Source organism: Anser brachyrhynchus (genome assembly GCF_964034855.1).
Source record: "Anser brachyrhynchus genome assembly, chromosome: 1".
In the NCBI taxonomy this organism is placed as follows: Eukaryota; Metazoa; Chordata; class Aves; order Anseriformes; family Anatidae; genus Anser; species Anser brachyrhynchus.
The window spans coordinates 51,276,203-51,289,893 of NC_137694.1; the positions used below are offsets into that span (position 1 = coordinate 51,276,203).

Sequence of the window (13,691 nt, forward strand, 5' to 3'; positions counted from 1 at the left end):
TTCTCTTGCCTTCCAAAACTCATTTTAGACAATCACATTTATTTCACATGTTCAAAGAACCTTTCATTGCAAAACACTTTTAAAATGTACATAATAGGGAATATTGGTTGTCATTTAATTCATTTCTGAAATTTAGCCACCTTTGGAACAAAATGCAGAATACACATAACTGTTACAACAGAACATAACAGGAGGTTTGTAGATAGAAACCAAGTAAAAGAATTTCAAGAATTTAAATGGGTAGAGTATGATATTTCAAGTTGTAATTCTTCTAAAAGAACTATGGGAATGCTACATTCAAAAAGCCCACACTGTCTTTAGTTTTTATGAAATTTCTCCTAAACTGTCATAAGAATATAGATATTTCTGTATGGTTTTGTTTTACTGAGGTCAGAAACTTTAATCACGAGTAGGGACTTTCTTAGATAAGTCTGCTTAGGTTTTTCAGGAAAAGGGAAATGAATCACACGTAGGTAGCTGCACATTTTTCTGAATTGATATAAAACCTACAGAGTCTTTTGTTCTTACTGAATCACTAGGGAAATAGATTTCTGGATGACTGGAGTTCAATCACCACTAGGTTTAGCACTTCATGTTTTCAGTTCTACCAACAGATATTTTCCAAAATTTGTATTCTTATAAAAGCTTTGGTTAGTTAACAGGGATTAAAAAAAAAAAAAAAAAAAAAAAAAAAAAAAAAAACAGTAAAAAGGTATTTTTTTCTTCCTTACTTTAGAAATATGTATGCTGTTCATCATGACATATTTCTTCATAAATACTATCCTGCTGAGATTAAACTGAGTAATAGAAAAGGTGAGAGCAGGAGTTATATCTCATTATTTGTGTTGAATTAGTAAGATGATCTTTCAAAATAAGTATGAAATTCTAATGATATTAACAACTCTTAAACCTTTACTTATGAATTCTTACATTGTGAGCAGGTTTATTATTTCCTCCTCACTTTGAATACCTTTTCTGTTTCATCTGCTCAACAGGCAAAGAGTGATGAATCTAAAATATAGAGAGAAGGTGTGTTGCAGTAATGCACTTTTGAAATGAACCCCCGGTCCTCCTCACTTCTCATGATTGGCTTTGACTGCAAAATGTATATAAACAAGATTCCTTTCAGATGAAACTAAACTGGAAAATTCTCTCCCGCTGAGCACCACATGCTTTGTCCTAGTGCAGATATGAGATTCCAAAATAGTAAGTAGGGTTGTGCCACCTACCTCAGTGTCTAGCAAGCATTCAAATACCAAACGTTTTTCAAACCACTCAGACTTCTCACCATAACTGAAATATTGTATAAAAAGACAAAGATCATTTCTGCTTTAACATCTCTTCTCAACCACTAGATCTCAGCTTTTACAGCTCATTCATTTGCCTTCCACAGACATTTGTCTCTCCACCATTTCCTATCTTCCTTGCCTTTTACTTGTCTGCTGTACCTTGTCCTGACATGCCCCTACCCCTCCACCCCCCCACCCCCAATTTTCTTTTTTTCATTTTTTCCTTTTTACTTCCTCTTTTGCCATCTTTTCTCTGCTGGGCTCACCAAAGTTTCATTGTTGTATCTGTGTTCCTGAGAAAATAAATGTTTCACTTCAGAGGGAGAGGGAGGAACTGTTCCAGGCGCCACAGCTGAAGTGGAGAGGCCCCTGGTGGAGCAGGCTGTCCCCCTGCAGCTCATGGGTCCCACATGGAGCAGATCTCCATGCTTCAGCCTGTGGAGGAGCCCCCGGTGGAGCAGGTGGATGTGGCCTGGAGGAGGCTGCAGCCCATGGAGAGGAGCCCACACAGGAGCAGGGGGTCTGGGGGGAGCTGCCGCCCGTGGGGGACCTGTGCTGAAGCAGTTTGCTCCTGGCAGATGGACGCCGTGGTACAGACCCACATTGGAACAGTTCTCGAAAATCTGCTGCCTGTGGGAATCCCACGCAGGATCAGTTTGGGAAGGACAGCAACCCATGGGAGGGACCCCACGTGGAGCAGGGGCAGAGAGTGACCATGAAGGAGCAGTGGAGACAAAGTGCTGTAGACTGAGCACAGCCCCCATTACCCCTTCTCCTGTGCTGCTTGGGGGGAGGAGGTGGAAGAGTTTGGATGGGGGGCAAGTTGTTTTTAGTTTTTCTTTGTTTCTGACTTCTCTAGCTTGTTAGTAATAGGCAATACATTTCTCAGATCTCCCTATGCTGAGTCTGTGTTGCCCATCACGGTAATTGTTGAGTGATCTCCATGTCCTTTTCTCAACCCTTGAGCCCTTTACATTGTATTTTCTCCTTCTTTCCCTTTGAGGAGGGGGAGTGAGAGAGCGGTTGTGGTGAAGCTTGGCTGCCCAGTTGGGTAAAACCACGACAGTGTGTTTAGTCCAGACTGTCAGACTGACTGCAGTGTCATAAATTTCTTCATCTGAGTGCACGTGAGGTACCAGTAGGCTTTTCACTACTTTGATATGCTAATTCATTAGTAATGCATCAAACTACTTGTAAACATAGGCATAATCAGAAATGTGTTTTTAAACTTTTGATAGATAGTGTCTAATCCTTTTTGTGCATGGTGTTAAATAAGATCACTGCATACTCATTAGCAGAGATTGAGAATTTCTATAGTAAACCATCTACATCTTTAATAAAGCTGTATTATATGAAACAGTTCAAAAAAAATATTTTTAACAGTCACTTGGTTATTACAGCATTGTTCAGAATGTTTTATTTCAGTAAGTCTAAGAAAAGAACTCTGTTACAGGTAGGCTAATCACCTGCTTTGATATTTTGAGCCAGAAGTAATTTCTCTCACCTATTTAAGACGATCAAGTTTCCAGTCATAGGTTTTGACTGATGAGGCCGATCAGCCTCACTATGATTTTAGAAAAAATGAATGGCCTGTTGTGTTCTACATCTTTGGAATTCAAACAATGAAACTACAAGAGGAAGGCTTATATTTCATCTACTTCTGTGAGGAATGCTAGTCTTCAGTCATGCTTTCCAAACTCAAATTCAGATGTGGAAGACTAACGTGATGTGGCAATAAGCATCATTCTGGCTGACCACAGAGCTTTTTCTGAAGATGAAATATCTTCCTTATTAAGATAATGGTAATATATAGTCCCTGAGACAATAATGCTTATGTAATTTAACTAATTTGCCACTTTTGGGTATTGTTTCTTTGGAATTGACTATTTTTTTGGACCTTGAAATTGAGATGTTTTAAATTTTTATTAGACTTTACTTGTGAAAGAGAAATCTAGTTATGCTGTGCCTTCCAGATCTCCTTCTCACCTCTTTTTAGCACTTCCAAGATTTTACAAGATACTCAAGGGAATCTTGCATTAATGATAGAGACCACAGTAATGTTTCCTAACATAAACATATGCACTAATAGGGTTTTGTTGGTGGTGGTCTCTGAAACACTGAATAATAACATCAAAAGGCTTAAATTGAATCTGTTATCACAGGCTTCTGGTATACTTGTCCACAAGAGTGAAACATTTGAAACTGAAATATGAACAAACATTTATTTGGTATTAAATATAATTTCTTAGAATCATAGAGTCATAGAATCATTAAAGCTGGAAAAGACCTCCAAGATCATCTGGTCCAACCATCCCCCTACCACCAATGTCACCCACTAAACTATGTCCACAAGCACACATCCAACCTTTGAAATTTCATAAGATAACTCCCTTTTTCAGATGGATAGGGAAATTATCATAACAAGCATGTTCACCAATCACTGACAGTAACACGTGGCATTCATCCATTGATTATTAATTCATGCAGGTTAATTTTCAACAAATAACAAAATCATTCAACATGGTGTTCATGTTATTTGCCCATATAAATAAATGGAAAAAAAAATCCAGTCCATTGGCTTTTTTTTTTTTTTTCCACAGATAAGTACTCTGTATCCTGGGCTGCATCAAAAGAAGTGTGGTCAGCAGGTTGAGGGAGGTGATTCTCCCTCTCTACTCTGCTCTTGTGAGACCCCGCCTGGAGTACTGCGTTCAGCTCTGGGGCCCCCAGTACAAGAAGGACATGGACGTATTAGAACAAGTCCAAAGGAGGGCCATAAAGATGTTCAAAGAGCTGGAGCACCTGACAGGCTGAGGGAATTGGGGTTATTCAGCATGGAGAAAAGAAGGCTCTAGGGAGATCTTACAGTGGCCTTCCAGTACCTAAAGGGTGCCTACAAAAAAAGATGGAGAGGGACTCTGTCAGGGGGTGTAGTGATAAGACAAGGGGAAATGGCTTTAAACTAAAAAAGGGTAGATTTAGATTAGACATTAGGAAGAAGTGCTTTACTCAGAGGGTGGTGAGGCACTGGAACAGGTTGCCCCACCCCTGGAAGTGTTTAAGGCCAGGTTGGATGGGGCAAGGCCAGGTTGGATGGGACTTTGAACATCCTGGTCTAGTGCAAGGTGTCTCTGCCCATGACAAGGGTGTTGGAATTAGATGATCTTTAAGGCCCCTTCCAACACAAATCATTCTATGAATCTATGAATGTTTTGGATATTCTTCCAACTATACAAAGTCTAGCTTCCTTCCTTTCAATCCTAGACATATATTATGTTGTGTTTTGTTTTGCCTTATGATTTTGAGTACTAAAATTATGTTTTGAAAGGAAATTTCTGTTTTTAAAGGAAAACTAAAGATCTTCCTTCTTGGTATGAAATAATGTTCTGTTAAGTAGAATATTGTATGGCTTCCTGCAATACCATAGATTCATCATTCTGAGATTTTATCTTGGTTTATATATTGTTATGTGTTACCTACATCACTAATCTGAAAGAAATCTTTATTAGTTAACAGAAAATGTAAAATAGCTGTGATAGAAATAACTATGCATTTGCAAAAATATCAGATTGAATCCTTACGATTGATGCTATTGCCACAAATATAAAGATTTGACAATTATAAAATATTGCTCTTCTTCTAACAAACTGCTAGAACCTGTATTTTATTACTCTTTCATCTTCATTTTTTCCCCCAAACTATATTAAAGCTTCTTCGAATAAGGTCAAAGTTTCACTACAGAAGTACGTTCTTTAGATAATTCTGTGTCTTTTGGTATTTTTAATATCATCATATCAGACATGTTAAAAAAACATTTTATAACCTGAAAATTCACCTCCCTTTATCTTTTTTTTATTGCAAATTTAATTATGATTTATTCTGCAAGTCTTATTTTTGATCTAAATAATATTTCCCAAGTTGATTTTAAGTTTTCATTAATCATTTTATATTGCATGTGTTACAATTAGTCATGCTTTCAGTATTGAAGCATAAAATCATCATATTTAAATATTACTGATTATGCTTTTTCTTTACAAAAACCGCCTTTCTTACTTGTAATGACACTGCTACACAAATTGGAGAATGCTTTTCTGCTGCAAAGTTATTGAGCAGGAAATTAAGATGTAACTTCTCAGTTTTACATATTTTCCCTCCACTGAACTGACAATGAAGTATGCAGGAATTTTGTTGTGCCTTTTTTTCTTTCTTTCAACTTTTTTTTTTTTTTTGGGGGGGGGGGGGCGGTGAGGGTGGGGGGAAATATACTGAAGAATAATTAATTGTGGCACTAATGTGAGATATGTGAAAGGTTTGTCCTTAGGCTGTGAAGAGTCTATTTCTCCTTGCATTCATATTGGTGGTAACCATAACAATTTAACTGAAGCTGATAGAAATTAGATTGGTAATATGAAGGGAGATGAGGGGCGAATATGGAGTTAGGGTAATATGAAGGGAGAATTTCAATCACATCCAGTAAAATTTTGATTTTAAATTGGAAGAGATTATTTTGAAAACAGAATTTTGTTTACAGTGACTTCAGCTTTGTTGTTGTTGTTTGTTTGTTTGAATACTTGCCGCTCTCCTTTGGCAGTAGCAGGCTCAGGCACTCCCTGCAGCCAGAGACCTGTATAGCCACGGTTCTGGATAGGCCCTCCATTTGGGTCGCCACAGCCTTTCTGGGGCAAGCTCTCTGCCTGGTGGAGATCATGGTAAAAACTGCAGTCACAGAGACTGTCAGTAGATAGGATGGACTCGAAAGGGAGGAGGGACAGAATCCCTGTGCCCCGCCGCACGGGCTCCCACACCCACCACTGCAGCACGCTGAGGGTGGTTCTCACGGCACCCCTCCCTGGTTGCGGAGGGAGTGGGCGCAGTCGCCACTGCCCTGACATCTCCCACTCCCTGTCAGCCTCTCTCGCGACAGCTGGCAGGTGCGGCCTCGTCGCGCTGCTGTCCCGGGCCTCTCTTGGCGAAGCAAGGGCCCAAGATCCCCTTGTAACGTGTGATCAGGCGCTGCGGCTGCAGCGGCTCTGAGGCGGCCGACCTCGACTAATTACATTTAGCTTATCTGGGAAAATAATGCAAATTTCTTAAATCTGAATTTGATTTCCACTTGAATAAATACATTTTTCCTCCGTGAACTATATGTGGTGATACGAGTATGAAAAAGGACAGTATTTTATGTCAGGTCTACATGATTGTAGAAGCCTTTGCATTGGGTGCAGGTGCCCCTGTGATGTCAGGAGGCTGCAGGGCTCCCCCATGCTGGACACTGCTGGTTCCAGCCGGCTCCGACAGCCCCACTGCAGGGCACGGATGGGCCCAGCAGCCTAGGTGGTGGTACTTCAGGGAAAGTGGATTTAGGGAAGGGAAAAATACAAGGCAGCAGTGAGGAAAAATTGTGTGGAAAATAGCCCTGTGGCTATATCAAATTTATTCAGTAGACAATGAGAAAGATTGCTAAGTGATCTCCCTGTCTTTACATCCGCTTCAGGAGTTTTTCCATTTTATTTTCCTTCCATTCCCTGTCCCGTTGAAGACAGGAAGGGAGAGAATGGCTGGGTGGGCATCTGGCAGCCAGACAAGGTCAACCCACCACATAAGTATTGGAGAAGAAGACTGTATTGGATATAGTTTAGATAAAAAAATGTTACATGGTTCTCTGAATGCCTACATGCACGTTATGTTTGTTTTTACTGAAATGTTGATATACATGGGAATCTCATGTGCTTACATTTTGCATATCCAGTGTTATAGACATGTTTTTGAAGAACTATGGCTCATTGTTCAATGTTAGGCTATAGTAATGTGCTAAAGCAACCTGTACAACTGAGTAGCAGAAGCTGGAGGAGCCAGGTATAGGTGTTTCTGCTTAACAAATGTTGGGTTCATGCCTGGTGCTCTAGAGCCAATAAGCACCCTGAGTCAAGGTCCACTGAATAACCTTTTTTAAAGTCTGTGCAGAACTGGGTGCCAGGCAATAATTCACAAAGCAAGCCCACCCAGCATTGGGTGCCAGGCATTTTATACATTTTAAGAAGCTACCATAGAAGTACTCATTGCTTATTTTTGGCTATATAAGTTAGTAACATGCAAGTGCAAGCTAGGTGCTAGCTTATTAACCTAAGGTGGTTGCTGATTATTGTGTTAGATCTCCACCCAGGGGTGTGTATTTTATCATGCTAATTAAGCATAGGTTACTCTAGAACATCCTTGCTTATTTCTTTTGTGCTGACATTATCATGTACTTGTAGTTAGACATTACTTGTCCTTGCATTGTTTCCCTTTAACTTTTTGTCCTGGGCTGACAACATAGGTGTGGGTTCTTGTTGTCTTGTCAGAAAAATTGTCTCACAGTAGACAGTGCTAATGGCAGCTTGTGCTCCTATTATGAAAATGTAATTAGTTTTTAAAAGGCTAGCAGAGTGTGTTAACTTTTAATTATGAAATTTTCTGGTACCTGGAATTTTTACCTTTATATCAGGTTAAATTTGAGAATGAGAGGTTCTGAGGGCCCTCATTTCATACACACTTGAATGGAGGGAACCCAATTTGCTGCAAGAGCCATTCAGCAATGACATGGCTTCTGAGAATTTATTCTAATATGGGTTTTCATCACTCGAAACTGTGTGTGTGCTATAAGCACATTGAATTTAATTGGAAAAGTTCCAGTTCATGTTTCTCAGCATTCGTCTTTTCCTATGAAGGTCTAAAGTGAAACAGAGAGTCTTGTTGCTATAAATCAATTGCACATTCAGTCTTGAGCCAGTTAACTGAGAAGTTGATTTTTCAGCCAATGACCATGGCTGCATATCTCTTTTTGATGAGCTGCAAACTAGGAAAACATTTGTCGCGAAGTATTAGCTAAAGCTGTGCATCACCTCTTCAAAGACTTTCATTGGTCTACTTTGAGATATAAATAAGCTAAGTCGTAGGACTAAAACTGAAAAGTGTCAAATTATCTACAAATGAAAAAAATAAAATACTTACATGTAAAATGCTATAGCTATTTTTTAATATCTGAGTGCATTTGTCCAATAACAGTAGATTATATTCTGTTTTTTAAGTATTTTTGCAGTTTATCAACTTGCCAGTTAAGTGATTTATTTAATTCTTTGTATGAAATCATCTTTGCAACAAAATGGAACTTCTTCCTTTTGATTAATATGATTTTTTTTCTAATTATTTTCTAATTATTTTCTAATTATTCTAGTGACATGAGTAACTTCTATTTAATATGTTATGCATTATATTTATCTCTGATTAAATCTGGTTACTCTATATGTAATTCTTATAGAAACCTTAAATAGTTATACAACACTTGTTTCTTTGCTCTGTACTACTTAGATATCATTTATCAAGATGTACTTTCTTTAAAACTGCTCTCATTCCTATAAATATCTTATTCTGCTACTACTATTTACTGTACTTACTTTTTTTCTTCTGAAGACTCATCAGTGGATCAGTCTCACTGCTTTCTTTAAATACATAATTTATTTTTCCTCCAAACCTTCATTGAGCACAATGGTGGGACCAGGTCCTTTGGCTGCTGCCCTCACTTATTCCTGTTCTTTTCCATCACATTCTTTTTCTAAGTGCAAACCTTATTTGCTTCTCAGCTCTTTGCTTGTTATTGTTCCCATTTTACTGAGTAATTTTCAAAAAAAGTGTCTTGGTTATGCAACCATCAACCACTGTTTTCTTATCTTCTGTTGACCCAAGATTTAAATTAAAATATTCAAATCCTTGTAAGTAAAGATTTCTGGCAGTGTTATTGCATGCTGTTTATTCCCTATTGGTCATTTAAAATATTAGATCGGTCTATGTTAGCAAGTAGTGGGGCTCGATGAGATTAACATTTGACATCTCCAAAGCATGTAAAATGAAATGCTCAGAAGTTTGACTACTCATGGAGTTTGAAACACTTTTTTTTTTTTTTGTGTGTGTGTGTGTGTGTGTGTGATGGCACCCAAGAATGCCAAATTAAAACTTAATAAATTTAAGCAGTGTTTACTTCTTTAACATGAGAAATTTGTACATACTTACAAGGTAAATAGAATACTTCCAGTATGTTCCTGTTTTTATGCTTCTTCCTATGAGCAAAACACCTACTTTCTGGGATAACTGTGTGCGTAGTACAGACGAGGAAGCTGTGTGCAAAACTGAGCCATACTAATGGTTCATTTACAGGGATAGCACTGCATCTCTTGTTGATATTAATTATGTATGTACCTTTCCATTTATGTATATTAACATACATGTAGAAAGCTAAATAGACCTAAAGCTTGGCATAGATACAGATAAATATATAATAATTAACTTTTGAAGGAAAAATTCCTACTTTTGTTAGTGTCAAATACTCCCAAAATATGTCTTAGCATAGTACAATGGATCTTGTCTACATAATGGGAAAAGGTGTTATTTGACAAATTTGGAGAAGTATATTCTTTTTAACGTATATGTGTATGTCTGTATGTGAACACATATACCCAAACACAAGTGTATAAATTCATAATCTACTTTTCTTTAAACATATTTTAGTCTCAACAAAATTACTCAAATTACAAATTACTCTCAACAAAAAATGTGCACTGTCATAATACATTTGTGAAGCTTAAGAGTAGGTAAGTTTTCATAGAATCTTTAAGGTTGGAAAAGACCTCCAAGACCATCTGGTCCAACCATCACCCTACTACCAATGTCACCCACTAAACCATGTCCCTAAGCACCAGGTCTAACCTTTCCTTGAACACCCCCAGGGACACAACCACTTCCCTGGGCAACCCGTTCCAAAGCCTGACTACTCTTTCTGAGAAGAAATGTCTCCAAATTTCTAACCTAAACCTCCCCTGGCACAACTTTAGGCCATTCCCTCTAGTTCTGTTTCTAATTACTTGTGAAAAGAGGATGACCCCCAGCTCCCCACACCTTCCTTTCAGGTAGTTGTAGAGAGCAATAAGGTCTCCCCTGAGCCTATTCTTCTCCAGATGAATGTTTTAGATTTAGAATATTGAAATGTCTGAAGCACATTTCTAAAACTTCGAACTATACATTCAAAAAGTATTTTATTCAATTATAGCTTTCTTAAGTAGGCTCAGTTTCATGTGAAGAAAAAGGACTTTTACAAACAGATAGGCCTAATCAATTCACACGGTGATTGTAGAGTCTCATGCCCTTGATTTGTTGATACGCAATATTTCAGCAATTGTTAACAGTGATTGTTGGTCTGGTTAAATTATTTCCTATCTCCCTTTGATTTTCCAAAAGTTCCATTTAGATTGTATAAAATTTGTAGTGTGTATATATATATATATATATATATAATTAAGGTAATTAACTTAAAATGATTTGGCAAATAATCCAGTCAAAATCACAGAATCACAAAATGGTTGAGGTTGGAAGAGACCTTCAGAGATCATCTAGTCCAACCCCCCTACTCAAGCAGAGTCACCTAGAGCATGTTACACAGGATCGCATCCAGGTGGGTTTTGAATATCTCCAAAGAAGGAGATTCTACAACCTCTCTGGGAAGCCTGTTCCAGTGCTCTGTCACCTGTACTGTAAAGAAGTTCTTCCTCATATGGCGATGAAACCTCTTGTGGTTCAATTAATAACCTTTAACCGTTTTCCTATCACTGGCCACCACTGAGAAGAGTTTGGCCCCATCCTCTTTACATTGGCCCCTTAAGTATTTATAGAGGTTGATAACATCCCCTCTCAATCTCCTCTTCTCTAAGCTAAACAGGCCCAGATCACTTAGTCTTTCCTCATAAGACAAATGCTTCAATCCCTTAATCATCTTCGTGGCTTTACACTGGACCCTCTCTAGAAGTTCTACATCCCTCTTGTACTGGGGAGCCCAGAACTGCACACAATATTCCAGGTGTGGCCTAAACTGAGTAGAGAGGGAGGTATCACTTCTCTCGATCTGCTGTCCCCACTCCTTCTCATGCAGGCTAGGATCCCATTGGCCTTCTTGGCCACATGGGCACAATGGTTAACTCATGGTTAACTTGTCCACCACGACCCCCAGGTTCCTCTCTGCAGAGCTGAAATGTCAAGTCAATGCATGTAAATTAATTCTGAGATAAATTAATTCAATTTCTCTCTGCAAAATTATTTTGTCTAAAACGGTTTAAGATAATATTTCAAATTTAAAGAAATGTTTATGCATCATTTTCTACTGTTATCACAATTATCTTCTTAATGTAGAATATAATAACACTGTAAAGATAGAAGGAATGGTGGCAAACTTCCTTGACACTTTCCTTAACTACCAGTCCTAACAGTGACAGAACAGATCTGCCGGAGGGTAGGAAGACCCTGCAGAGGGACCTGGACAGGTTGGATCAATGGGTTGAGGCCAGTGGGATGAAGTTCAATAAAATCAAGTGCCAGATCCTGCACTTTGGTCACAACAACCCTATGCAACACTACAGGTTTGGGGCAAAGTGGCTGGAAAGCTGTGCAGAGGAAAAGGATCAGGGGGTGTTGGTCGACGCTCTCCTGAACATGAGCCGGCAGTGTGCCCAGGTGGCCAAGAAGGCCAACGGCATCCTGGCTTGTGTCAGGAATAGTGTAGCCAGAAGGACCAGGGAGGTGGTCGTCCCCCTGTACTTTGCTCTGGTGAGGCCACACCTTGAGTACTGTGTTCAGTTTTGGGTCCCTCACTATAAGATAGACATTGAGGCCCTGGAGTGTGTCCAGAGAAGGGATACAAAGCTGGTGAAGGGTCTGGAGCACAAGTACTATGAGGAGCAGCTGAGGGAACTGGGGTTGTTGAGTCTGGAGAAGAGGAGGCTCAGGGGATACCTTATTGCTTTCTACAACTGCCTGAAAGGAAGTTGTGCAGAGCTGGAGCCTCGTCTCACAGAAAACTAGTGATAGGACAAGAGGGAATGGCCTCAAGTTTCACCGGGGAGGTTTAGGTTGGAAATTAGGATAAACTTCTCCTCAGAAATAGTGGTTAGGCATTGGAATGGGGTACCCAGGGAGGTGCCCAGGGACATGGAATAGTGGGTGATATCAGTGGTAGTGGGGATGGATGGACCAGATGATCTTGAAGGTCTTTTCCAACACTAATGATTCTATGATTGTGTGATATTTTATTCAAGTAGACCACTTTAAACATACAGTTCTGTCTTGAATACATGTGTAAAATCTAAAAATGAAAACCAGAAAAAAATAGTCACCTCTCTCTCTAAGCAAGATGTTATTTCCTCATCAAGCAATATATTGGAAAAAAAAAACAAAACACTATATTCATAAAAGTGAGGACTAGATTGAAAAATCAGGTGTGTACAAGTGGTTTCAAAGTACAGAATATTTAGCATGGACTGCATCACCTGAATCATGTATGTTAATATAGAATCCGGATAACACAAAATATACATAAAACCATTAATGTTTGAGCCTAATAATGTTTAATGGGTGACTTGCTTTAGAGGATCTTTTTATATGATGCACACATCACCGTAGAGAGATGCTGACAATAGATAGACCAAATCAGATGTGAGTGGATGTGTATACAGAAGCTAATGCATACTTTTAAAATATTTTATATTTTGCTCACATTGAAAATGCATGTGCATGAAGATTAACGTTTTCTCAGACTAGGAAGCTAAGGTTCTGTCTTTGTCTGCTTTGTTTTAATAGGGATTTACATGGTGAATTTTCTAATCAAACACTAAACCTGTGCTATGACTTGATAAGAGTGCTACTGGACATTGTGAAAGGTAATTCAGCTTTACTTTATTTCTACCAGTGATTGTGAAGAATTAAAGCCATAAATTTTCAATGTTGACTGAATGTAAGCAAAAGTCTGGTCTTTCAAGTTGACATTTGTAGCACTGAAATCCCTGACTTATTTAAAGAAGCAAGAAGATGGTGCATTTTCTGTTTATTTTTTATTGTCCATCATAGTAAAGCGATTGAGCCTTTAGGAAAGCACACATTTGTATCAGCAGGGAGCCTGCCTGATATATAAGGACATATATTAGTTTATGAATAATTTAAATTAATAGTTTGTGAAATACATGGATGTTTTAAAAGACATGCTACATATTAGTTAGGTGTATTTGCAATGTTTCCCAAAAGAAATGAAACTTTCTAATACTTACATTAGATATTTGACTATTTCTCAGTTTTATTGGGTTTTGGGTTGTCTGTAAGACTTCTTAATAATTTTAATATTATGAATATGCTTTCAAAAACAGTGGCATCTATTAAGATAAATTTGCTGAGATACAGGCTCTCGTCTCATTGTCTAATGCTAAATAAACTTTGTGTTTAGCAGCTTCTCCCTCTGTAAAAACCTCATTTTATAGACCTGATGTTATGTTCTTGACCTTTGCCATGGCTACAACCCTAGGGCATTTGGGCTGTCAGAAAATAAAAAATAAA

The 13,691-nt window shown here is 38.4% G+C and overlaps 1 protein-coding gene across 9 annotated transcripts in view; it reads left to right on the top strand.

Annotated features, from left to right (window-relative positions):
• The window catches only part of MGAT4C (MGAT4 family member C), a 412,384-nt gene that overhangs the window by 176,504 nt on the left and 222,189 nt on the right, over positions 1-13,691 (top strand). For 8 of the 9 annotated variants that reach the window (XM_080588179.1, XM_080588176.1, XM_080588172.1 and 5 more), the window contains one exon: positions 12,945-13,024. The exons of the other annotated variant lie outside the window; for it this stretch is intronic. The gene's annotated coding sequence lies outside the window, so the exon portion shown is untranslated. The remainder of the gene's footprint in view (positions 1-12,944; positions 13,025-13,691) is intronic. 9 annotated transcript variants of the gene reach the window in all.